Source organism: Lutra lutra, chromosome 3, assembly GCF_902655055.1.
Source record: "Lutra lutra chromosome 3, mLutLut1.2, whole genome shotgun sequence".
Taxonomy (NCBI): domain Eukaryota; kingdom Metazoa; phylum Chordata; class Mammalia; order Carnivora; family Mustelidae; genus Lutra; species Lutra lutra.
The window spans coordinates 124513227-124539359 of NC_062280.1; the positions used below are offsets into that span (position 1 = coordinate 124513227).

At 38.5% G+C, this 26133-nt stretch overlaps 1 long non-coding RNA gene across 2 annotated transcripts; it reads right to left on the reverse strand.

Moving 5' to 3' along the window:
* Window positions 1-1896: 1896 nt before the first annotated feature.
* Window positions 1897-25984, reverse strand: LOC125096231 (uncharacterized). 2 transcript variants are annotated; one of them, XR_007126103.1, is made up of 5 exons: window positions 25932-25984; window positions 17993-18092; window positions 16559-16690; window positions 2738-2806; window positions 1897-1955 (listed from the first exon to the last, which is right to left on the reverse strand). It is a non-coding gene; the product is annotated as an uncharacterized LOC125096231 (long non-coding RNA). The 2 variants fall into 2 exon arrangements; XR_007126102.1 differs by lacking the exon at window positions 16559-16690.
* Window positions 25985-26133: the final 149 nt, after the last annotated feature.

Sequence of the window (26133 nt, forward strand, 5' to 3'; positions counted from 1 at the left end):
ATGTGTACTGGTGGAATTGCTGGATTATAGGGTATGTGAGTATTCAACTACTAATATATTACCAAATTGTGTCCAAAGTGGGTGGGTATATTTATCGTCCCATCAGCAGTGTATAAGAGTTTCTATTCATTTTTGAGATTTGTGATTATACAATTCTTAACTTTAGTTCCTTTAGTGGGTTTTATGTGCTATATCATTACAGTGTGGATTTGTATTTCCTTCATTACTAAAGAAGTTGAGTAATTTTTCATGTTTATTCACGTTTTGTATTTCTTCTCCCTGTGAAATCTCTGTTTGGACAGTTTCTGCATTGGTTGTATTTTTCTGTTTGTTTTATAGGATTAATCTGAATACTACCATCTTCCTCAGCTACAGGCATTGCAAATATCTTCTCCCAGTTCGTAATTTGTTTTTGCCCTTCCTTTTTGATGTCTCTTGATGAACACAAGTTCTCAATTTTAATAAGGTCAGAGGTGTCTATCTTTCTGATTAGAACTTATGTCTTAACTATTTTTCCTTACACAAAGATAAAAAAGATAGTCTTCTATTTCTAGAAGACTTTATACATTCAAATGTTTAATTCTTCTGGAATTCAGTGTCAAATGCCCACTCTTTTTTTTTTTTTAATTTATTTATTTAACAGACAGAGATCACAAGTAGGCAGAGAGGCAGGCAGAGAGAGAGGAAGGGAATCAGGCTCCTTGCTGAGCAGAGAGTCCGATGTGGGGCTCGATCCCAGGACCCTGGGATCATGACCTGAGCTGAAGGCAGAGGCTTCAACCCACTGAGCCACCCAGGCGCCCCGTCAAATGCCCACTCTTAGGGACTATTCACATGTGGAAAAGACAGCCACAAATGTCTCCCAGGAAAACTTGCCTGGTGTCTGCTCTATGGCTTATGAAATCCTCCTCTTACACATATTTTGAGTCTCACTTCCTTGCAATCCAAGAGCAGTGACCAACATGGGTACCCTTACCATCATAGTTACTTCAGCTTGACCTGGTAGAGTGAAGTAGTTTCCCAGTTCTCAATCCCAACAGATCTGATGAGGGCAATAAAATACTTCTGAACATAAACCCTAAGCACTGAACAAAAAATGCCCTCAAAAGGTGTACTTTGAGGCCTCCATGTTATAAGACTGCAGTTTTGATAACCATTAAAAAGACTTTCTATGAAAACAACAACTCTAGTAACCCCTATGTAATTGCACCAAATAACACAAAACAACCAATTAATGATACTGAATTTAAAAACAACTACAAGCCAACTCTTCCGTCAAACCTACATCTTAATGGCAGGAACTTGACCAAAGGAGGGATGCAGGAAGCCAACACTGACACATTACGCTATTTTCAACAGAACTGAGCATTTCATAGACAGCAATTGGGAAAAAAGTAAAGTACCTTGCCTTCTGAAATAAAAATAACAAGGCCTCCCTAACTGTCTTGGACCACCAAGCAATTAAAATATTGAATATCCGGTAAACCTGGTTTCCAAACAAAAGCAATTCTACTGGTCATTTTGCTATGTTGCTATCTGAGAATATGCCTTGGTCTTTATGACTATAGTCATGTAAGGAAGTTGTCCATGGCCGGCACTAACACACTAGTATAAACTTGCAAACCTTGATAACTCTGTGGTTTATGTGATCAAATGTTTACTAGGTCCTCTATTTGGGGAGCCAATCCTTCTGAAGTCTGATTTCTCTGTTTTCTTTGCAAGTACTTTCCCTTTTAAAAATTGTGTCTCTGAGCCCTTCTTGGCATTGTTCAGTCGAATGCTTCATTTGCTTCTTGGTCATCTTTCTTGCTTGGTACTTCAAGCTCTCAGTGTGATGACGTTTTCTTTGTTCACAGCTCACCCACACACCTCATGTTTTGACTGGGAGTATTTTCATTGGCATTTTACACAGATTCATCCTGGATACTGTCCACAAATGAGCTCTTGGCTTCCTCCTAAAGCAGCAATCCATGGATATGTTCTCTCAGAAACATGTAAGAGGAAACAAAACCACACTTGCAATGCTTTTGTTCTGTCTGAACCCAAGCAAAACCTTGCAGTTAGAATTAAGTCAGTCATTAAATTAATGACTTATTTTAGCATTTTTTTTTTAAATCTGAAGGCTTCCTTATCAGTAGAAAAAAAAAAAACAGTATTTTCAACCTTATAAAAACCTGTAATAATGAAAGATCTTGGGCCTATATGAGTCAGCAGTTTTCTCCCATTTGCTTTTTATTTTGGACAGAGTTTACTTGTCTTCTTAGGATGGCTGTGGCCAAACTGCAATATTTGTGGCTCCCTTGGGACAGATCTTCAAATTCTCACCATTGCCTGGGGTCCTAGGACACAAGGTTGATGCAGACGCCCTAAGGTAGACACATTTTTGAATGTGTAGAGATGGAAACCGTTAGGGGCATCACAAAATGAATTGGCTTTTAGGTCAAACCTGGAACATGTCCACCTTCTCCAAGTTTAGGTTCACGTAGAGAATGGTGCTGGGTTTAGATAACACAATTTCATATCCTTCTCTGAGGCTCACAACTTGGAATCCAAGTTCTGAAGACATAGGGAATGTTCCTTGACAATGGGCAGACTCCAAGCAAACACTTGTATCCCATTTCTATCCCACCCCAACATCTGACACCCGACATGACTCAGAGAAAGTGAGACAACTAGTGGTTAGTGGATCCAAAATCATATCCCCATAAAATTTGAGCATATAGCATCAAATGCTTACCATAGGCATGAGCACCCTGGTCTCCGTCACCAGCCTCCCAAGGGCCATGTTAACCTGGATCTTCTGTAGCTGAAAAATGTCAAGACACTGAGGACAAATGAATAGTCCATTCTGATTCTTTCTCACCAAATACTACAGGCAGGTGAAGCATAAGTTGTTTGCAAGATATCAAGCAGAGGTCTTCAAAAATAGTTAAGTAAAAGGAAGGGATAGATTCTTTTCTGAGTTTTCTGTTATGCTCACATAGAAGTTTGCCATCGTAAGGCCCCTGTTTAGGGCTGTATTCTGGACTCCAACTCTCTGAAAAGGCTCACCAAGTGTCCCACTGCCAGGTTTTCCTGGACTTACTTATTCCAGGAGAACTGAAAGCACTTTGAGTGTGAAAAGCCTTTTGTCAGTCTGTATCACCAGGGCGTTAAGGCACCTTAGACAGAAACTATATGCACACATTATAGGACAGGGTTCTGAAAAGACTAAAAAGAGTTTTTAGTGTTGTTGTTGCTGTTGTTTGGCTCCAGGCATTAAAAGGAATCTTTGCCTAACCACTAGCTCACTAGTAAGCTAATGGAATAGAAACGTAAGTGGCCACACAGAACAAAAAATATAGTTTAAGAATTAGTTCAGAAAAGTCATTTTAAAAAACAAGCAACAATAGTCACAGCAAACAGTAACAGCTCAGTTATGTCTTAGTGTGTATCTCTTAGATTTTATATTACTTGGGAGTTCATTGAGCTTCTTGGGTGAGAGCTTCATGTCTCTCATCAAATTTGGGAGTCTTGGCCCTTAGTTCTTCAAATGTTCTTTCTGATCCTTTCTCTTTCTTCTTACCTTCTGGGGATTCTGGGGATTCTGTGTATATTGGTATGTTTGATGGTATTCATATCATGGAGGGGGAGTGATTTCTAAAGTTGCCACATTATAACGTTCCAAATATCAAGTTTTCAATGAAAGATTATAAAATTACATGCAAAAGAAAGAAAGAACCATTCATAGGAAGAAAGAAATTAATAGTTCTTGAGGAAGCCCAGACATTGGATTTAACATACAGAATTTAAATGAACTGTCTTAAATATGCTCAAATGGCTAAAGAAACCATTGGGGGGGGGAACTAGGAGGATGATGTCTCACCAAGTGGAAAATATTAATAAAGACACAGAAATTAAAAAAAAAAAATTCTGCAGTTCAAGAGTGCAATCACTGAAACGAAAAACTGACTAGAGAGTTTCAAAAGCAGATCTGAGTAGGCAGAAGAAAGAACCAGTAAATATGAGATTATCCAGCCTGAGGAGCATAAGGAAAAAAGAATGAAAAAAATGGACAGAGTCCATGAGACCTGTGGAATACCACTGAACATACCAATATACACAGAATAGGTATCCCCAGAAGCTAAGAAGAAAGAGAAATGATCAGAAAGAAAATCTGAAGAAATAATGGCCAAGACTCCCAAATTTGATGAGAGACATGAAACTCTCAACCAAGAAGCTCAATGAACTCCAAGTAACATAAAATCCAAGAGATACTTACTAAGACATATCATAACCAAGTTATCAAAAGCCCAGGACTAAGAAAGAATCTTGAAAGCAGCAAGAGAGAGACAACTCCTCAGGTACAAGGGATTATCAATAAAAAAAATTAACAGCTGATTGCTCATGAGAAAAGATGCCATGTAAATCATAATCAAAAGAAGACTGGGTAGCTATACTAATATCAAATAAAGTAGAATTTTAAAAAAAGATTATTACAAAAGAAAAACAGACATTATATACTTATAAAAGCATCAAGCCATCAGGAAGATATAACAATTATATCTAATAAAATATTCCCAATAAAAAAAAACCCAAAATGTACAAGGACCTCCAGATATAAATTCTAATAAAATATCTCCAAAGCATATGAACCACCTAATAAAAATGCCTAATAAGAGAGCCACAAGACATATGAAGCAAAAAACAGACAAAATTAAATGGAGAAATAGAAAGTGCTATAATAATAGTTGGAAATTTCAATACACCATTTTCAATAATGGATAGAACAACTAGACAAAAGATCATCAATGAAATAGAAGACTTGATCAATGCTATAAACCAGCCAGAACAACCGACATATATAGAACACTCAATTCAAAAACAGTAGAATACACATTCTCTCAAGTGTACATAAAAAATTCTCCAGAGTAGACTATATGTTAAACCACAAAAGAAGTCTTAATAAATTTTAAAAGATTAAAATCAAACAGAGTATCTTATCTGATCATAATGGAATAAAACTTAAAATCAATAACAGAAGAAAATCTGAAAATTTTAAAATTACATGAAACATTTGGGTCAAAGAACAAATCACAAGACAAATTAGAAATAACTTTGAGGGGCCCCTGGGTGGCTCAGTGGGTTGAGCCTCTGCCTTCAGCTCGGGTCATGATCTCAGAGTCCTGGAGTCGAGCCCGCATCGAGCTCTCTGCTCAGCAGGGTGCCTGCTTCCCCCTTTCTCTCTGTCTGCCTCTCTGCTTACTTGTGATCTCTGTGTCAAATAAATAAATAAAATCTTAAAAAAAAAAAAGAAAGAAATTACTTCGAGACAAATGAAAATGACAACACTATATACCCCAAATTTATGGAATGAATTAATCAGCACCCAGAGGGGAACGTATAGCTGTGAATGCCTATCTTAAAAAAGAAAAAAGTTCTCAAATCAATAACCTAATTGCACACTTTAAGAAACTAGATAAATAAAAACAAACTAGGGGCGCCTGGGTGGCTCAGTGGGTTAAGCCTCTGCCTTCAGCTCAGGTCATGATCCCAGGGTCCTGGGATCGAGTCCCACATCGGGCTCTCTGCTTGGCAGGGAGCCTGCTTCTTCCTCTCTCTCTTTCAGCCTGCCTCTTTGCCTACTTGTGATCTCTGTCTGTCAAATAAATAAATAAAATCTTTTAATAAATAAATAAATAAATAAATAAATAAATAAAAGCAAACTAAATCTAAAGCTGGAAGAGAGGGGCACCTGGGTGGCTCAGTGTGTTAAAGCCTCTACCTTCGGCTCAGGTCATAATCCCAGGGTCCAGGGATCAAGCCCTGCGTCAGGCTCCCTGCTGAGCAGGGAGCCTCTCTCTCTCTGCCTGCCTCTCTGCCTGCTTGTGACATCTGTCTGTCAAAAAAAAAAAAAAAAAAAAAAAAAAGCTGGAAGGAGAAAGGAAATAATAACGATTAGAGTGGAGATAAACCAAATAGAAAATAGAAAACAACAGGAAGAATCAAGGAAACCAAAGCCTAGTTCTTTGAAAACGGTTCAACAAAAATGACAAATTTTTAAGCCGGAAGACCAAGAGAAAATGAGAGTAGACTCAGATCACTAAAATCAGAAATGAAAGTGGGGACCTAACTGCTGACACTGCAAGAATAAAAAGGATTAGAAAATACTATGAACAGCCACTCTGGGAAACAGTATGGAGGTTCCTCAAAAAGTTAAAAATAGACCTACCCTAGGACTCAGCAATTGTACTACTGGGTATTAATCCAAAAGATACCAACATAGTGATTCAAAGGGGTACCTGCACCCCAATGTTTATAGTAGCAATGCCCACAATAGCCAAACTATGGAAATAGCCCAGATGTCCATCAACAGATAAATGGATAAAAAATTTGTGAGATTTTATATATATATATATATATATATGGAGAGAGAGAGAGAGATTACTCAGCCATCAAAAAGAATGAAACCTTGCCATTTGCAAAAACCTGGATAGAATTAGAGGGTTTTATGCTAAGTGAAATAAATCAGTCAGAGAAAGACAAATACCATATGATTTCACTCATATGTGGAATTTAAGAAACAAAACAAATGAGCATAGGGGAAGGGAAGGAAAAATAAAATAAGATGAAAATTGAGAGAGAGGCAAACCATAAGGGACTCTGAACTCTAGGAAGCAAACTGAGAGTTGCTGGAGGGGAGGTGGGTGGGGGATGGGGTAATTGGGTGATGGGCATTAAGGAGAGCACTCGATGTAATGAGCACTGGGTATTATATGCAACTGATGAATCATTAAATTCTGCCTCTGAAACTACTAAAAAAAAATTATGAACAATCAGACTCTAGCAAAGTAGAGAACCCAGATGAAACTACCAAAACTGACTCAAGAAGAAATAGAGAATCTTAACAAATCTATAACAAGTGAAGAGATTTGATCGGTATTTAAGAGGTTTCCCAAAAAGAAAAGGCTAGGAACAGATGGCTTATTTCACTGGTGAATTCTACCAAATATTTAAAAAAAGAATTAACACCACTCCTTCCCAAAGTATTCCAAAAAATAGTACAGAACAGAACACTTGCTTATCCTTTTTATCAGGTAGCATTACCCTAATACCAAAGCCACACAGGGATATCACAAGAAAAGGAAACTACAGGGGAGCCTGGGTGGCTCAGCGGGTTAAGCCACTGCCTTCAGCTCAGGTCATGATCTTAGGGTCCTGGGATCGAGCCCTGCATCAGGCTCTCTGCTCAGCGGGGAGCCTGCTTCACCCTCTCTCTCTCTGCCTGCCTCTCTGCCTACTTGTGATCTCTCTCTCTGTCAAATAACAAAATAAAATTAAATTAAAAAAAAAAAGGAAACTACAGACCAGTACCTTTTATGAATATAGGTTCAAAAACTCAACAAAGTACTAGAAAACAGAATCCAAACAGAGTCCTGGATTTCATTCATCCCAGGATTGCAAAAGTGGTCCAACATTTCAAAATGAATCAATAAAACATAGCACATAAATAGAATAAAGGGGGAAAAAAAACTTCATGATTATCTCAACTGACAAACAAAAAGTATTCAACACTATTCAGTATACTTTCATGATAAAAAAAACTCATGAAAGTAGAAATAGAAGACAACTTCCTCAACACAGTAAAGGACATTTTAGAAAACCCTCAGCTAACATTATACACAGTGGTGAAAGTCTGAAAAGATTCCCCCTGTGATCAGGAGCAAAACAAAATTGCCCACTTTCCCCATCTTCTACTCAACATTGCACTAAAAGTCTTAGCCAAAGGAATGCAACAAGGAAAGGAAATAAAGGTATCCAAATAGGAAAGGAGCAAGTAAAACTACTCATAGATGACATCATCTTTTATATGGTATCTCATAAAGAATCCACACAAAAATGTTTCGAGCTAATGAATGACTTCAGCAAAGTTATGGGATTCCACACCAACATACAAGTTAGATGTATTTCTATGTCCCAGGAATGAACAATCCTAAAAGACAAAGTAAGGAAACAATTTCATTTATAAAACCATCAAAAAGAATAAAATATTTAGAAATAAATTTAATCATGGAGGTTCAAGATTTGCATGCCACAAAACTACAAAACATTCTTGAAAGAAATAAAAGCAGACCTAAATAAATGGAAAGCCATCTTGTGTTCATGAATTGGAAGATTTGACATTGTTAATATGGCAAAAATTCTCAAAGGGATCTACAAATGCAGTATGATTCTTATCAAAATTCCAACTGCCTTTTTCTCCAGAAACTGACAAGTTGATTCTAAAATCTTTAGGAAGTTTCAAGGGACTCCACATAGCCAAAATAATCATTAAAGACTCAGATTTTTCTGCTTCAAAACATAATGCAGGGGCGCCTGGGTGGCTCAGTGGGTTAAAGCCTCTGCCTTCGGCTCAGGTCATGATCTCAGGGTCCTGGGATTGAGCCCCGCATCAGGCTCTCTGCTCAGCAGGGAGCCTGCTTCTCCCTCTCCCTCTGCCTGCCTCTCTGCCTACTTGTGATCTCTGTCAAATAAATAAATAAAATCTTTAAAAAAAAAATAATGCAAAGCCACAGTGATCAAAATAGTGTGGTACAGGTGTAAGGATAAACATATGCATCAATGGAATAGAACTGAGCATCCAAATATAAGCCCAAACATCTCTGTCAACTGACTTTTGACATGAATGCCAAGATCATATAGTTGGGAAAAAATCTCTCTTCAACAAATAGTGCTTGAACAATTAGATAGCTATTTGCAAAAAAATGAAATTGGACTCCTACCTTACTTATACCATATGGAAAAATTATCACAAAATGTATTGAAATCCTTAGTGTAAGAGCTAAAACTATACAAGTATTAGAAAACATAAATGCAAATCTTTGTGACCTTGGATTTGGCAATGGTTTCTTAGATACAAAACAAAAAGCACAGGCAATAACAGAAAAAAATAGATAAATTGGACCACATCAAAATTAAACTTTTCTGCATCTAAAAAATACTATTATTTTTTGTCACCTCCCACGAGGCACTGGCAGGTCGGGTGGAGTAGGCGGCCATGGGGAGCCTTGTGCGGCCTGCACAGACCGGTGGGAAGTTATTTTAGTTTATATGAAAGAGATGTTTCCTCATCTCTAAGATTTACCAGAAATCTTGATTTGAAGACAATAAATGGATTTTGAACCAAACCACAAGAAAGACCAGAAGCTCCACCCTACACTTAGAGCTGCAGAGTGCCATTACACAAACCTATAAGTTGGGAGAGGAAGATCTTGATATCACCAGGTCGCTTCAAAAAGGAAGATGAGATCCCAGCGGCTATCTGGTTCAAGACAGTTGATGCTGCCAGGAACAAGATTTGGGGGAAGATCAGCTATGTAATGACCGCCCTGTGGCAGGACGCATCTTGGTGGTTACTGAGGGCAAGAAGGCGGTCATCAAAGGAAACGAGTCTTTAACAAGACTGAACTTGGAGCAGAAAGCTTGCCTGAAAGAGGAAGCAGCCACAAAGGCCAAGACAGTAGCAGAGATATCCATGTTGGCTGGATTTTGAAAATGCAGGAATAACATTACAGCAGTTAGCAGGATTAAAAAGAATATGGAATGAGGATCCATTTCAGGAAACAAGGCTTTGCACACACTTATAATTTCCCCATTTCTGCTCTGAGATACACATACCTTTCCTTAAAGGGAAAAAAAGAAAGAAAGAAAGAAAGTGAAAGGACAACCCATGGATGGAAAGGGAGAAAATATTTTCAAATCATGTATATCCAAAGTATGTGAGCACTTACCACCCAAGAATGAAAAGACTAACAACCCAAATTTAAAAAACACGAAGGACTTGAATAGACATTTCTCCAACTAAGATATATATCCATGACCAATTAAGCCATGGGAAGATCTCCACAGCATCAGTCATTAGGGAAATGCAAACCAAAACCACAATGAGATACCATTTTATATCTTTAGCATGGATCTACCAAGAAAAAAATGGCAAATAATTGTTGGCCAGGATATAAAAATACATTGTTGGTGAGAGCATAAAATGACACCGCTGCTGTGGAAAACAGTTTGGTGGTTCCCCCAAAAATTAAACAAAGAAGTAACAAAAACCCCAGCAATTCCACTCCTATGTGGAATTCCAAAAGAACTGAAAACAGGAACTTGAACAGATCCTCATATGTCAATGTGAATTGCCGCAATATTTATGAGCCAAAAGGTGGGAGCAACCCCAATGTCCATCTGCTAATGAATGAATAAACAAAATGGTACCTCCATACAATGGGGTATTATTCAGCCATGAAAGGAACTGAAATTCTTACGTAGGAGGCAGCATGCATAGACCTTGAAAACATCATGCTAAGTGAAATAAGCCAGATCACAAAAGGACAAATATTGTACGATCCTATTTGTACCAGGCACCGGGAATAGTCAAATTCACAGAGACAGAGAGCAGAATGGTGGCTGGCAGGGGCTGGGGGGTGGGAGGAAGTGGGAAGTTTCAATGGGGACAGAGTTTCAGTTTTGCAAGATGACAACATGCTGGAGATGGATGGTGGTGACGGTTGCCCAACAATGTTAAATGTACTTAATGCCACCAAACTGTGCTCCTACAAATGCTTAAAATGGTAAATTTCAAATATGTATATTTCACCATCATAAAAAAAATTATACCTTAGAATCTTCTTGAAAAACAGCTTCAAAAATATTTCAATGACAATGCCGAGGACGCCTGGGTGTCTCAGTCATTCAGCATTTGCCTTCTGCTCAGGTCATGATCCCAGAGCTCAGCGGGAAGCCTGCTTCTCCCTCTCGCACTCCCTCTGCTTGTGTTCCGTCTCTCACTGTCTCTCTGTTAAATACATAAATAAAATCTTTAAAAAAAAAAAAAAAGAAGAATGGCAATGTTGTTAGACTGAATATATAATTTTTGAGAGTAACCGCTTTTAAAAGTACAATGTTTATTTAAATGTACAATTCGGCTGCATTTAGTGTATTCAGGGTGTTGTACGACCACTACCCCTAAAAAACTACAATGTTTATTTAAATGTACACTTCAGGGGCACCTAGGTGGCTCAGTGGGTTAAAGCCTCTGCCTTGGGCTCAGGTCATGATCCCAGGGTCCTGGGATCAAGCCCCGCACGGCAGGGAGCCTGCTTCCTCCTCTCTCTCTGCCTGCCTCTCTGCCTACTTGTGATCTCTGTCAAAAAAACACAAAAAACAAAAAACAAAAAAAACTTTAAATGTACAATTCAGCTGCATTTAGTATATTTGGGGTGTTGTACGACCATCACCACTATCTACTTCCAGAGCACCGCATCAACCCAAAAGGAAACCCTGTACTAGTTAAGTGGCCCCTGAAAATCCTTTTTATGCTTTCTGTCTCTGGATTTAGCTAATCTGGACATCTCATATGAATGGACTCGTACAATATAGGGCCTTTTGCGTCTGTCTTCTTCACTTAGCATAAAGTTTCTGAAGTTCATTCATGATGGAGCATGGATCAGTACTTCATTTCTTTTTCTTTTTCCTTTTTGTCTGTTAAGGAGGGTGTTTACCTTTTTTATTTACCTTATTGTCAGACACATTATTTTGATAATTTTTAAAATGGTTTCTACGGTCTATAATGGCTCCAAACACTGACTAATCGTTCCCTCACGAGCTGCTTACTTCTTTTTCGAGATCCACCTTGGAATCTGATTTTTTTTTCCTTTTTTTAATGAAAAATTTTCGAACATACAGAAGGACTAGAATAATGACCACCTATATGCATTGCCTCATTTTAATAGTAACATCCTGCCATTGTTTCATCTGTTTTTCACTGAAGTTTTTGAAAGTAAATGAGGCAGAACATTTGGGTGATGTCCCAGTGTGTCCAAAGTTTCTCATGTTTCCTTACCTTCTCAGGGAAATCTCCTGACCTTCTTTTCTCCATTTACCTCACATAAAATGTCCAACACGAGTCCCTCATTCATCATTGACTCCTAGTCTCTCAGTAATCCCAGAAGAGATTCATATGTGATTGTTCCTAGGATTGCCTCCTTCTGAGAGCATATCCCCTTCCATTCCACCCAGATTGTTCTCTCAGGAGCCACAGCTCTGGTACAACTTCACGCACACAGCTCTGCTGTGTCTGGTGGCCTAGAAGTCTGGTGGCCTAAGAAGCGCTTTCCTACTGATCTTGGACGTAGAGCCCAGAGGGTTGGAGTGGTTTTCCTTTATTTTGTGGTTCTGTATTTTTTTTTTTTTTTTGTATTTCATTTTCAACACGATGGAATGCACATCCACATCCACACCAGAAATAAGAATATGTACCCATTTTACAAATTGTTAAACATACAAACACAATAAAAAACAATTAGCAAGCTGGAAAAATATCACCATACTGAAAAATTCAACATTTGTTATTTATATAGCAAATTCTTAAATATCTACCTAGCCCTAGAAATGTGTAGATCCTTTTGCTAGACCATATATTACTGAGTGAAAATAATTTGTTGACAGTTTTGTAGCCTCTGATAAAATATACTTCTCAAGGGTAGGAACATAATCATGTAAATCAGGTAATAATTTAAAATGTGTTTGAGTACATGTGTCCCAAGAATGTTCTCTCACCTATTCCTAGAGCTTGATGCAGCCTCCTCTAGCAAGTCCTCCCTGATCTCCCAGACAAGGATCATGTGTTACTGATGTTCTCATAGTCTCGGCTGGTCATTCATGGTACAAAAAAAGTTTATTGTTAAATAATCTAATGACTAGTTTAGTATCTGTTTCCCTGGAGAATACCTCATTTCCCTGAAGACACAGACTTTGTTCCCCTCTCAGGAACGGGTCCCAGTATCAAGCAGACACATAATTAAAGGCTTGGTAAAAGATTAGTGAGTAAATATGTCACACCACAGAGAATTTTGTAAATAACGGACTCCACAATTTTTTCTTTCTCTTTTTTTTTTTTTTTAAAGATTCATTTATTTATTTGACAGACAGAGATCACAAGTAGGCAGAGAGGCAGACAGAGAGAGAGGGGGAAGCAGGCTCCCTGCTGAGCAGAGAGCCCGATACGGGACTCAATCCCAGGACCCTGGGATCATGACCTGAGCCGAAGGCAGAGGCTTTAATCCACTGAGCTACCCAGGCACCCCAGACTCCACAATTTTTGTAAGTTGTCTTACTTCTGGTTTGTATAGAGAGTGAGAATGGAGAACGGGGTGTGCACTACTAAGGAAGGCATGAGCAAATGGAAGTTTCTAGCATTTGAGGCTTGCTTTCTCTCCCAGCTTCCAGTCAAATGTCAATTAGAGCAAAGTTTACTTTTTATTACATACAATCATAGTAATTTCTCATTTTGGTGTTCTGTGTTACAAAATCTTTAATGCTGTATGGTGACAGATGTTAACTAGACTGTTTGTGATCATTTCACAATACACACAAAGACTGAATCATTATGTTGTGCACCTGAAACTAACATAATGTTACAAGTCAATTATACCTCAATATTTTTAAAAAAGAATTCAAGCTATAAGTCTCTCTATAAGCACTCTTTCATGGTATCTCATACATTTCGTAGTATTTCATTTTCATTCATTTCAAAGTATTTTCTAATTTCTGTTGTGATTTCTTTTTTGACCAATTGGTAACTTTTGGTGTGTTATTTAATTTCCACATGATTATGATTTCCAGAATTTTCCTTGTGTTCTTCTGTGGACTGAGAACATACTTTGTATGATTTCAATTACTTTAAATTTTTTGAACCTTGTTTTATGGCCTAGTGTATGGTCTATCCTGGATAATGTTCTATGTCTACTGAAGAAGATGTCTATTTTGCTATTATTGTTTGAATGTCCTAGAGGTGTCAGTTAGGTCTAGTTGACTGATAGCATTAAGTGTTCTAAATGCTTGCTAATTTTGTCTGATTGTTCTACCCACTATTGAGATGGGGTAATGAAGTCTCTATTATTTTTTGAATTGTCTGTTTCTCCTTTCAATTACCTTCTGTTCAATCAAACACCCCTGACCCAAGGTTGCTTAAACATGTCTGACACACTGTCCACAGGATCTTTGCACTTGCTATTCTTTCTGCTTGACACACTCTTCTCTCAGATACATGCATGACACCCTTCCTCGAATTCTTCAGATCTTTGGGCAAATACCCTTCTCAGTGAGGTCTTCTCTAATCATTCTATTTTAAGTTGTAACATCTCATTTCCTCTTTCCTGCTTGATTTTTTTTTTCTCCATAGCACTTGTCTCCATCTGCCATAATGTATATATAATAACATAATACTATAAGTAGGGTACTCCTCATAATCTTTCTCCTATTAGAATGTAAACTTCAAGAGCACAGGGATTTTGTCTGTTTTATTCCCCTGTATTCCAGCCCTAGATCAATGTTGCCACATAACAGGTGCTCAATGAATGTATACTCCATGAATGAATGAACAAATGCCCTGAGCATGGCTTGAGGAAACCAGTCAGCTGGGCAGCAGACTAAGTTGGATTCATTGTCAATTTCAAGTGGATCCTAGATATCAAATCATTCTATTACAAGACTCTGCCACTGTAAATGATCATTTCCTTAAAATTCCATTCATGTTATTAAAATTACCCATATTAACACTGATTTAGTTGGGTCAGCTTGTTGCTCCCTCCTATTTCCATCTTTTCCACCTGTCTCCAAATGTTTTTTGAGCCTTTACTACACTGTATGCTAAGCGCTGGATGCAAAGAGGTAAGCCTAGAGTGATGAAGTACTTGCGCTTATGAAGCTTGCATTATAGTTTTCTGAAATTGACTGTGCAAAAGTCAGCACACCCATCTCCGCAGTTTCAGTATTCCCCTAGACCAACTGAAATTAAGTAGAATTCTAACAAATGATTTCAACTGAACCTTATCAATTTCATGCACATAAATCAGCTTTCAAATACCCCTGAAACCTAGCTTTAAGCACTACAGATACCTGAAAGCTAGTTCGAATAGGTGGCAATGGAATTGTATGCATAGCATTTGAAAGCTGAGTGCAAATTAGCAGCATTAAACTGATGTCTGACAAAGGTTCTTCACATAATTTTATGTTTCAGCTACAAATCCCAGTGCTAGAACCTTTAAAAGCATTTGTATCAATTATTTTGCAAAAATACTTTGATGTCATTGTGGTTCATTATAATGGTTAAAGTTATTGTCAGCCCCCCTCCCCACCCTGCCCGAAAGCCTCTTTCAATAATTCCTGGCATAAATGAAACCATAGCCAGAGTAATTTTTCTAATGGCTAAAAATGTTTTAGTCTTTTGTCAGCAAGTACGGTAGTTAAAATACTTCAACCGCAGATTCTTATTATTGCATCAGAGAACAGCCAAGTACCTGAGTAATAGCTCAGAGGTTGAGACAGGACACTATGCCAGTCAGCAGAAAATTCTGAATCTCTCATAGGACAGAAGCCTAATTGCTCACCTATTTCATTTGACAACCAGAAAGACGGTTTCGAGAAAACTTTTGTGGGTTTCTTTTTAAAGTGTTTCCAAGATGAATTTTAACAAGCACAACCAAGTGCTAGTTCCCTACCTGATTTTCCACAAAATTTGACATGTTTGGCTAATAAGCAGTTGCACTGGCAATCTGGGGACATGACAGAGTAATAGTGAAGCAGAATCAGTTTAATTACGGGATAAATTAAAGACAGGAATTTATGACAATGGTCCCCAATCCAACATTTACAAGTGAATCTGTAGAAATCCCACATGCCTCTTTCCATTAAGCAAACCGAAAAATGGCTAATGACAGGAACGGGATAAATTAAAAATTGAAGACCGGCCACTCAAGGCAAGTCAGCAAAATTGTACCATGGCTTGTTCAGAATTCACAAAGTAAAATGGAAATAACCCCATGTGTCCGTGTTCCAGAATCACTCTGAAGAAGCAAGATTATGATGGGAACCTGCATATTTTGACCTGAGACCCAACCTAGTAGTATAACAGTCAGTTTGCTATGAATGCAGAGGAGTTCCAGAACTTACGGTGACATCGCTGGCTCTCCTCAGGGGGTCAAGGCACACCCAGCAGTTGCTGAAGTAGGGGACTAGGACAATATTCTTAAACTTTTTTTTTTTTTTTTTTTAAAGATTTTATTTATTTATTTGACAGAGAGAAATCACAAGTAAGCAGAGAGGCAGGCAGAGAGAGAGGAGGAAGCAGGCTCCCCGCTGAGCAGAAAGCCCGACGTGGGGCTTGAACCCAGGACCTGGGATCATGACCTGAGCCGAAGGCAGCGGCTTAACCCACTGAGCCACCCAGGCGCCCCAATATTCTTAAACTTTTTGGTCTTAGAACCCCTCTACCTCTTAAAAATGAATGGGGGCCAATTGGAACTTTTTGTTTATAAGAATTTTTGTCTATCGCTATTTACCATATTAGAAATTAAAATGAGTAATTTCTAAGGATATTCATCAATTTATTTAAAAATAGAAGCCTCATACATGATAACATGACATCTTTTTATGACAAATAACCGTATTTTCCACAGTAAACTTTTTTCATTACATTTCTTTTTCACTGCATCACTTGGTGAGAAGTGTGGCATTTTGTTACCTTTTGGGGATAATCTTAAGGTCTGCCTCAATCAAAAACAGCTGGACACTCATGTCTGCTTCTGCACTGAATCTACTGTCGTATGTTATTTGTTTGAAGTACACAAAGAAAATCCAGTCTCTCACAGGTATGCTATAAGAGGGAGGAGCATTTTCATAACTTTTTCAGGTAATTGCGGCTAATCTTATTAGATACTACGCCAACACTCAACAAATGGCAGATTTTTTTTAAAAACAGTAGTTGCGGTGTGAATCTGAAATGCTATCGGTGACATTCTCACACTGGCACATTAAAATCTCTTGGTCTTACACTGCAAATGGTCTTTTCCCATTCCTTCCTTTGTAACATTATGTAACGGTCATCTGAAAATACAGCTCACTCAGGCAGATAATCTAAACGTTGACACATTTAATTAGATAAAACCAACTCTACTTGTTCATATCACCAATGATCTAATCAGAAAGGTATCTTAGTTGTAGGAAGCTGTCAGGCTCACAGTGGTGGATACAAGTCTTCTAAAATGATAATTTCTGGGACGCCTGGGTGGCTCAGTTGGTTGGACGACTGCCTTCGGCTCAGGTCATGATCCCCGGGTCCCGGGATCGAGTCCCGCATCGGGCTCCCAGCTCCATGGGGAGTCTGCTTCTCCCTCTGACCTTCTCCTCACTCATGCTCTCTCTCACTGTCTCTCTCTCAAATAAATAAATAAAATCTTTAAAAAAAAATAAAGTGATAATTTCTACTCAAAAGCTCAAGTTTTCATTGGCACTATTGTCAGCTGTTTCCCTTGGAGTAGTAAGAGTCTGGTTAAGTTCATGGATCAGAAAATGTCAGCCAAACATGCAACTCTGACTAGACACAGTTTATCTGTTGTTCTTGAAAGTACAAATAGTGTTCAGTGGCAAAAAGTGGTGGTGAGTTCAGTTTTCAATTCAAACAACAGAACAGGTGCTTTCCCTCCAGACAATTGTTGTACTGGTTTTATAGCAAGAATGTCTTATACGTGGTTCCCATTTTATGTCACACAATTTGTTAAAAAGATGTGTACTCAGGGATGGAGATCAATTAAAATTAATGATTTTTACTCCCCTTATCTAGCATATTATTAAGGGAACTGGCTTTTTTTCTTTTTTGACCCTAAGAGTGCATGGTGGTGAAAAGTACAATAACGACCAGTGCCACAGCCTTGATTCATAGTAAAAGTCTAGGCTGTTTTTCCCATTATTGCTTTTGCATCATCAGAGTAATGTCAATGTAGTATCAAAGGCAAATAATGTCTCAACACTATTCTGAAAATAAATTTTGACCTCACACATCCCTTGCAAAGGTCTCAGAGACACCCAGGGGTCCACAGACCAGAATGTGAAAACACTTGGGACTATGAGAGGAGAAGCTATAGAGGAGAGCAAGGGAGATGAGATGCCTTGTACATACCAGTGTCAGTGCTGTACAAAATGGAAAAGATGTTCTACATTCATTATCTTGTGTGGGATTATAAATATAAGCTCCTCCCAAATGATGACCTGTGCTTTCCCTTTAAGGACAAAGAAACAGACTTTAGGAAGAGACAGAATAAAGAATCTGGTCTGTCTGACTCCAAAACTCTTATTTCCTGCCCACCGCCACCCTGGTGGAAAAAGATATCTTCTTTCTAGCTTCGATTTAGGGACCCTCTTGCAATGTGCCCACCCCTCCCCCATAATAAGCCACGTCCCCACACTATCTTCTAGCCTGTTTCCATGTCTGGGCCAGCCCTGGACTCTGCCAGTGAACTACTTCTCTTACTACCAGTTTTTTAAGCCAGAGGTAACAAGGACATGGCATAGGAGGTCTTTTTCTTCAGTGATTCCCCCATTGGACATTAATAATCTTTGCTGTTCAGTAAGCCTGAAACTGGCCTCAGAAACATCTTAACTCAGGTCCAGGTAGCCATAATCAATCAATAAATCAATCAGAGCTAATAAAAGACATGAAATTTATTTGTCAGCCCTCATCTCTAAATCATTATGAAGCATGTGCGCGGGAACAGAGCATGAACCTCCTCATTCGTTACAAAAATAAAATATAAGTTTGCCATGAAGAGATGTGGACAGCTCCAAGTGATGGAATTACCTAGAAACAATTAACATAATCTTTCAGAGTAAGGATTTGTTGACCCCAACTGATCAGTCTCCCTGAATTTGCTACAAGTTCAACAGTCCACTAGATGTTTCTTACCTACCACAAAACTCTACATTGTATCTGTTTCCACTTTTCCAAATTGTGTTTTACAGTCTTAACATAATTGGGCTTCCATAAATCACTGCAATGGCTTTGCCAACCCGTACTGCACCACTTTCCTGTCTGCACACTTGATATTTGACTAGGTTCTTCCATAGGCCGCACTGGCCTTAACATCTAAGAGTGTTGAAGATATTTTAGAAGCTGGAGGAAAAAGCAGGATTTGGGAACAGAAAACTCTGGATGCAGACAATGAGGCCATCGTTTAGGGAGCTGAGATTCTATCTGAATGTCCACTCACATGGTCACAAGTCTGTTTATGCTTCACTATTTTCAGGTAGAAAATCAAACCGTGGAAGAGTGCAATCTTTCCCTCTTTGATTAAAAAAATAGATTTTATCTTGTTCATTACCCTGCCCCCGGCTTCTGAGGATCTCAAATGAAAATCTTTATGGAAAAAAGATTATTTTATGTAATTATTCTTCACTATGTTTTTCAATTATTCATAGTATTTCAGTCCCCATTACTTATTATTACAATGACATTTCCCTGGAGACGAGAATTCTCATTACAGACTTTCTACACTAGAAATTCCTAATCAGTTCTCATTTGAAATTGTTCTCCTACCAGTCTACCAAGACAAAGGGCATATGGAAAGGAGGTGACTGATACTCCTGCGGAGTTCCCCACCACAGCCTCACACAGAGAGGATGGATCCAGGTTTCCTTCTAGTTTAGAAAATCTGTCCTGCTGGAGTTAAACTGCCAATGTCCTCTGAAAGCCAAAATAGAACAAAACATATACCTTATTAAAATCCCTCCCTTCACAGGAAGAAACACGAAAATAGAGATGTGACTTTAGCTTAATAACCAAAAGTTATGGGTTTTGTTTAGTATTTTATTCAAGCCTGCTACAAAAGTATTAATTTCCCTCATTTTAATAAGTCACATTCCTATTCATTTGTTGACCTTATTTTCTAAAGCTATTGGATGACTTTCATTTCTGAGTTTTTAAAATTGTCATTCACCTCTGTGCTCTAACAGAAGTTAAAATACCCTCTGCCTAAAATCTTTTTGCCTAAAATACTCTTACTACTTGCTCTATGGTCAAAGAGTTACTCTTTCATCAAGTTCAGCCTCTCAGGGAAACTTCTTTTCTGTCCAGGGGTTCGTCTCTCATCTATTCCCTTCCTCTAAGGTAGGTGCATGGCATCACCCGTGGAATGGCCATCCTGTTCATGTTCAGTGTCCTCTATTATACCATTTAGAATAGTGGAATGCACTCATTTCTGTCTTCCACCAAACTCTTTGTGGAGTCCTTGAGGGTGAGGGTCATGTTTTATTCATATTTATAGTCTCATCACTCAGGGCAGTAACCTGATGTAATCTAGACGCTAATAAATATTGAATGAATTTTGAGTTTTCCTTCTTACCACATTTAATTTACTTCACATTTTTTCTTTTTAAGTTTCAATGCTTTTCTTATTATTTTTACACTAATGATCTCACAGTAGAGACAAACTGACTATTAGAGAGTCAGGGAACCACTCTGGTTTTCAGAGGTGTATGATAAGAGATGGTGACACAAACCGATTTTAAAAGCCTGTAGTAAGGGGCGCCTGGGTGGCGCAGTGGGTTAAGCCGCTGCCTTCAGCTCAGGTCATGATCTCAGAGTCCTGGGATCAAGCCCCGAATCGGGCTCTCTGCTCAGCAGGGAGCCTGCTTCCTCCTCTTTCTCTGCCTGCCTCTCTGCCTGCTTGTGATCTCTCTGTCAAATAAAAAAATTAAATCTAAAAAAAAAAAAAGCCTGTAGTAAAATGCCTTACTCTCTTTAGAGGAAAATGTACTATAATGGGGGGGGGTTCACTTTGAAAATCCATTTGGCAATTTTTTATGAAGTTAGACACACACCTACCTTATGGTTAAGCAATGTTAAATCCGGATATTTTCCCAACAGATTAAAACATATTCACAAAATGTTTATGCCAGTTTCATTCATAGTATCAAAAAATTGCAAACAACCCAATTTCCATGAACAGAAGAATGTATACATAATTTGTAGTATATTCACATAGTGGAATACTACTTAGTATTAAAAAAGGAATTGAACTATTGGTACCTATGACATGATGGAATCTTAAAAACGGGCTGAACAAAAAGAGCCAGACAAACAAGAGTACACACTGTAAGGCCCCATTTATATGAAACTTAAGAATAGGCAAAATAAATCCACAATTATAAAAATCAAAATACTGGGCGGTTCTGGAGAGGAAGAGGACCCGTTGAAAAGGCTGGAAAGGAGAATCAGGGAATTTTCCATAGGGATGACAATGCCCTATACCTTTGTTGGAAATACTAGTTACAAAATTATAAAAGTTAGTTAAAAATTATCCACTTGGGATGTCTGGGTGGCTCAGTTGGTTAAGAGTCTGCCTTTGGTTTAGGTCATCATGATCCCAGGGTCCTGGGATGGAGTCCTGCATCAGGTTCCTTGCCCAGCCGGGAGCCTGCTTCTTCCTCTGCCTGCTGCTTCTCCTGCTTGTGTGCTTTCTCTCTCTCTGACAAATAAAGTTTTTAGAAAAAAATGTTTAGGGGAGCCTGGGTGGCTCAGTGGGTTAAAGCCTCTGCCTTCAGCTTGGGTCGTGATCCTGGGGTCCTGGGATGGAGTCCCGTATCGGGCTCTCTGCTCGGCGGGGAGCCTGCTTCCCTCTCTCTCTCTGCCTGCCTCTCTGCCTACTTGTGATCTGTCTCTCTGTCAAATAAATAAATAAAATCTTTAAAAAAAAAAAAAAAAGAAACAAATGTTGTAGTTAGGATCTGTACATTTTAGTGTGTATAATTAAAATATGTCTCTCTCTCATGTATACATATATACATACACGTCTATGTATATGTATGTATATATACATGTCCATGTACATGCATGTATACACACATATATACACATCATACTAGGCTTCAAATATTTACTTATATTCAATTAAGTCAAGAACAATGTACAAAGTCTAAAATGATGGGTCACAGCAAGGACACATTTAATTCTGGATTTGTTTTACTATTATTTTTATTTTCTTAATTATGATTTTCTTAGGCTAAAAGTAATATGATTTTGGTTACACTTAGCCAGGACCAACTGATGAGTGGGTAAATAAAAGAACATGCTAAAAAACAGAACTACTGACTTAGAATTGAATTTTTCCTATGACAAAGATTTTTTTTTAAGTTACCTAAAATAGAAGTAATTGCAAATATTTTGGTCACATTTGGATTTGCTTTATAACCTAAATATCCTTCTAAATTCCTAACCATGTAGATATATAAAGCAATGTAGTATGTTAATGTTTAGGAAACAAAAAGATGAGAAAGAATGAGCCATCTGAAAGGCAAGGGAAAAGTAAGCACAAAGCCCTTGAGGCTAGAAAGACCTGGCCAGGGTCAGGAAACTTCACAGAAGGCAGTGGGAGCTACAGTGAATTGGGGCAGGAACCAAGTGAACCTGAGAAGATAACCAAGAACTGGTTTATGCAGGACCTTGTAAACCAAGGTAATGAGTTTAGACTTTATTGTTAACAGAAAGTCTTTGGAAGACTTTAAGCAAAGTCATGACACAATCAGGTTTAGATTTCTTTTTTTTTTTTTAATTTAATTTTTTTCAGTGTTCCAAGATTCATTGTTTATGCACCACACCCAATGCTCCATGCAATATGTGCCCTCCTTAATACCCACCACCAGGCTCACTTATACCCCCAAAAACCGTTGGTTTGTTTCTCAGAGTCCACAGTCTTTCATGGTTGGTCTCTCCCTCTGATTTCCCCCAATTCACTTTTCCTTTCCTTCTCCTAATGTCCTCCACGTTATTCCTTATGCTTTGGCTACTATGTAGAAAATGCACAGAGCAGAAGCAAGAGAGAAAAAAGTGACCTTAATGGGTCCATTGCTAGTTCGAGCAAGAGATTCTAGTGGTGCTGGCAGAGATGGAAAGAGGCAGGCCATCTGTAAATACATTTTGCAGGTGGAACTGGGACAAAATTTGCTGATGGCCTGGATATGGTAAGGGGGAAGGAAAACTTAAAAATGAAACCAAGGATTCTGGTTTATGTTATTTACTGACATGGGAAACACTGGACTGAAAACCGGTATGGGAGTAGAAATCATAAGTTTTATTGTGGACACTAACTGTGAGATATTGAAGGGTATCCAAGAATAGCTGTTACTCTGAACAGTTTTGAGAAAAGTCCTGAATTTAAAAAATAAATCTGATAGTAAGCAGGATAAAGACAACATTTAAAATTATAGGTATACATAGAATTCCCCAAGAAGAGAATGGAGAAACAGAAGAGCAGGGGAACTAGTTCCAAGTCCTGAGGTAGCCTATTATTTAGAAGACAAGAAGTGTAAAGAAAACCAGCAAAATAGGCTGTGAAGTGGTTAGAAAGCATAGTGTTTCAAGGAGGGAATGGCCAAAGGCTCTGAGAGGTGAAGAAAGACATGAAGAGAGAACCTTCTGGTTTTGGTAACGTGGAAGCTTCAGTGGCACAACCAGGGCAGAAATCAGATTAAACTGAAAACACAATAGGAGATAAGAAATAGTAATGTTCATGTATTAGGTTAACCATATGACCTTGCTGAAATCGGACAGTTTTTGTTGTACAAAAACAGCCATTTCAAATGGTTCTTTTTTAAAAAGGTTGGTGGAAGAAAATATGGAGCAGTGTAGAAGGAAAGACGAGGTCAAGTAGAGCCAGGAAGGTGGAAGGAGAGAGTTGTGGGTTTTGGGTGGAAAGGCCAAAACGTGTTCATACAGGGATAAAAGTGAAGCAATTATCAGCTGAGAAAAAGGTGAAGAAAAGGGATGGAAGATTTGGTTATTGAAGAAAAAATGTGAGATAAACCTTACAGAGAGTAGGTAAGTAAACTAACTTGGGAACTGCAGTGGGGATGTTAGGCGCCACTTGAGAATTGTTGAGCATGAGTGTGGCAGGGGGTTAAAGCTCAAATGCCACAGGGGCAAGACAAGGAAACAAGTGAAGTAGGCTCAGTGGTGATGAAACTCAAGAATATATATCCAATCTAAATGAGATGACCACTGGATTGCTACCACCCAAACTATCAATCCCATGTATGTCGCCACATCCTTTTTCAAGAGGAGCCAGAAATCTTGATTTTTATGTGACATATCTTAATTCTTGAAACTATGTGTTGAAGAAAACAGAGGTTGCTTTTACCCCAGGTAGTACATTTGTTAGGAGAGTGATAGGGAAGACTGACCTGAGTTAGTTGAGATGGAGTGACTGTAATAATGGCTACGAAAAATTAAGCCAGATAAAGAAGAATATAGAAGCTAAAGGGAATTACTAGTTACAGTTAAGGAGGAGGAGTCAATGTACTAAAAGGAATTGATGAAGACTGGCTCCTCATTTCTCAAGTTCTTGAGAAAGTGAGCTCAAGGCTAAAGACTACAGTCACAGGATATATAAAAATCAAAATTCTGGAGCCTATGCAGTTTTTAGAAATTACAAATCCAAATGCATCAGGAGAGTAAGTCAAATAAACGTGAAACATCAGTGGAGTAATATTATTTAAATTCAAACAGATTAAGATTTTTGTTGCTTGGCTGACTTTTAGAAAATACATCATAAAAATAATACAATGAGAAAAGCATCAGACAAATTCCAGTATTGGGACATGCTGTGAAATACCTGACCAGTACTCCTCAAACTGTCAAGCTTATCAAAAACAAGGCAAGTCTGAGGAAGCGCCACAGCATCAGAAGACATGATAGTTACATATAATGTGGTATTCTGGATGGAATCCTAATAGAAAAAGAATATTAGGACGTCTGAATAAATGAAGGAAATCTGAATAAACAATGGATTTTAGTTATTAATAATGTACAAAATTGGTCCACTAACAGTAACAAATGTCCCATACTAATGTAAAATGTTAATAGGGGAAACTGGGTACCAGGTATAGAGAAATTCTGTTACTATTTTCTCAAAAATTTTTAAAAATAAATCTTAACACTACTCTAAAAACACACTTCTAAAAATACAAATCGGAATGCCTTGGTGGCTCGGTCAGTTAGGTGTCGGCCTTTGGCTGGGGTCATGATCCTAGGGCCCTGGGATCGAATCCCACATCAGGCTCCTTGCTCAGCAGGTAGCCTGCTTCTCCTCCCACCTGCCGCTCCCCCGTTTGTGCTGTTTCTGACAAATAAATAAATAAAATCTTTAAAAGAAATACATATCAAAAAAGTGAATAAAACAAGGGCCACCTGTATTTCCCAATACTCAGCTTACTAACGGTCAAGATAGTAAAAACCTCTCTTATAGTTCCTTCTCTAGTGGACGTGAAATAGATTTCTAAATTCGATTTTTATCTTTTATTTCTTGACTACTTCCACTACGTACGCACACACACATAAACAACATATGGTACTGTTTCACATGTGTTAAGATTCTATGTATATAGGGGCGCCTGGGTGGCTCAGTGGGTTAAGCCGCTGCCTTCGGCTCAGGTCATGATCCCAGGGTCCTGGGATCGAGCCCCGCATCGGGCTCTCTGCTCAGCCGGGAGCCTGCTTCCTCCTCTCTCTCTACCTGCCTCTCTGCCTGCTTGTGATCTCTCTCTCTCTGTCAAATAAATAAATAAAATCTTTAAAAAAAAAAAAAAGATTCTATGTATATAGATTGTCATACTATGGACGTTCTACGCCTTCCTCTTTTTGTCTCAAATTTCTGGGTCTAGTATTGATTTACTGACATATCCCATCATATGAACATCTCATTACTGTATTCTCTTCGGTGGATGTTGCTAATTTTCTGCTTTTACTGACAGTGGTGTTACGCACATCCTGATTTCCCTGTCAAAGTTTCTACCAGCTATACACTTAGAAGCAGAATACTAGGGTACAGTATTTAAAAATTTGCAGTTTTACTTTGCCAAACTGCTTTCAAAACGATGTAACATTTACGCACACGCTAGCAAGAGCGTGGTATATCTTGGCTCATAGGGAAAAAAGCTTTTGAAAGACACAGAAAGCGGATAATATGTTTGCCTAATTACAATTTCTCTTTTGTGCCCACGTAATCATTTCTGCAAACAAACAGAGCAGTTAGAAGCCCCGCGAAACGATTAGACGCCGTCACACCAACCTCTCTCCGGCGCCCGGAGACGCCGACACAAGCGCGCTTCCGGCGAAGGCTCGACGCAAAGGCGAACGTCAGCACGCTTGGGACGTGGACGTCGTGATTGACGCCCTTGAAGGCCCCTTTCCGGGCTGTCCGGAAAGACCCAAGTGTCAGCTTGAGTTGGTTTATAGCCTTTTTTTCACAAGAAAGAAAAATATTCTGCCAG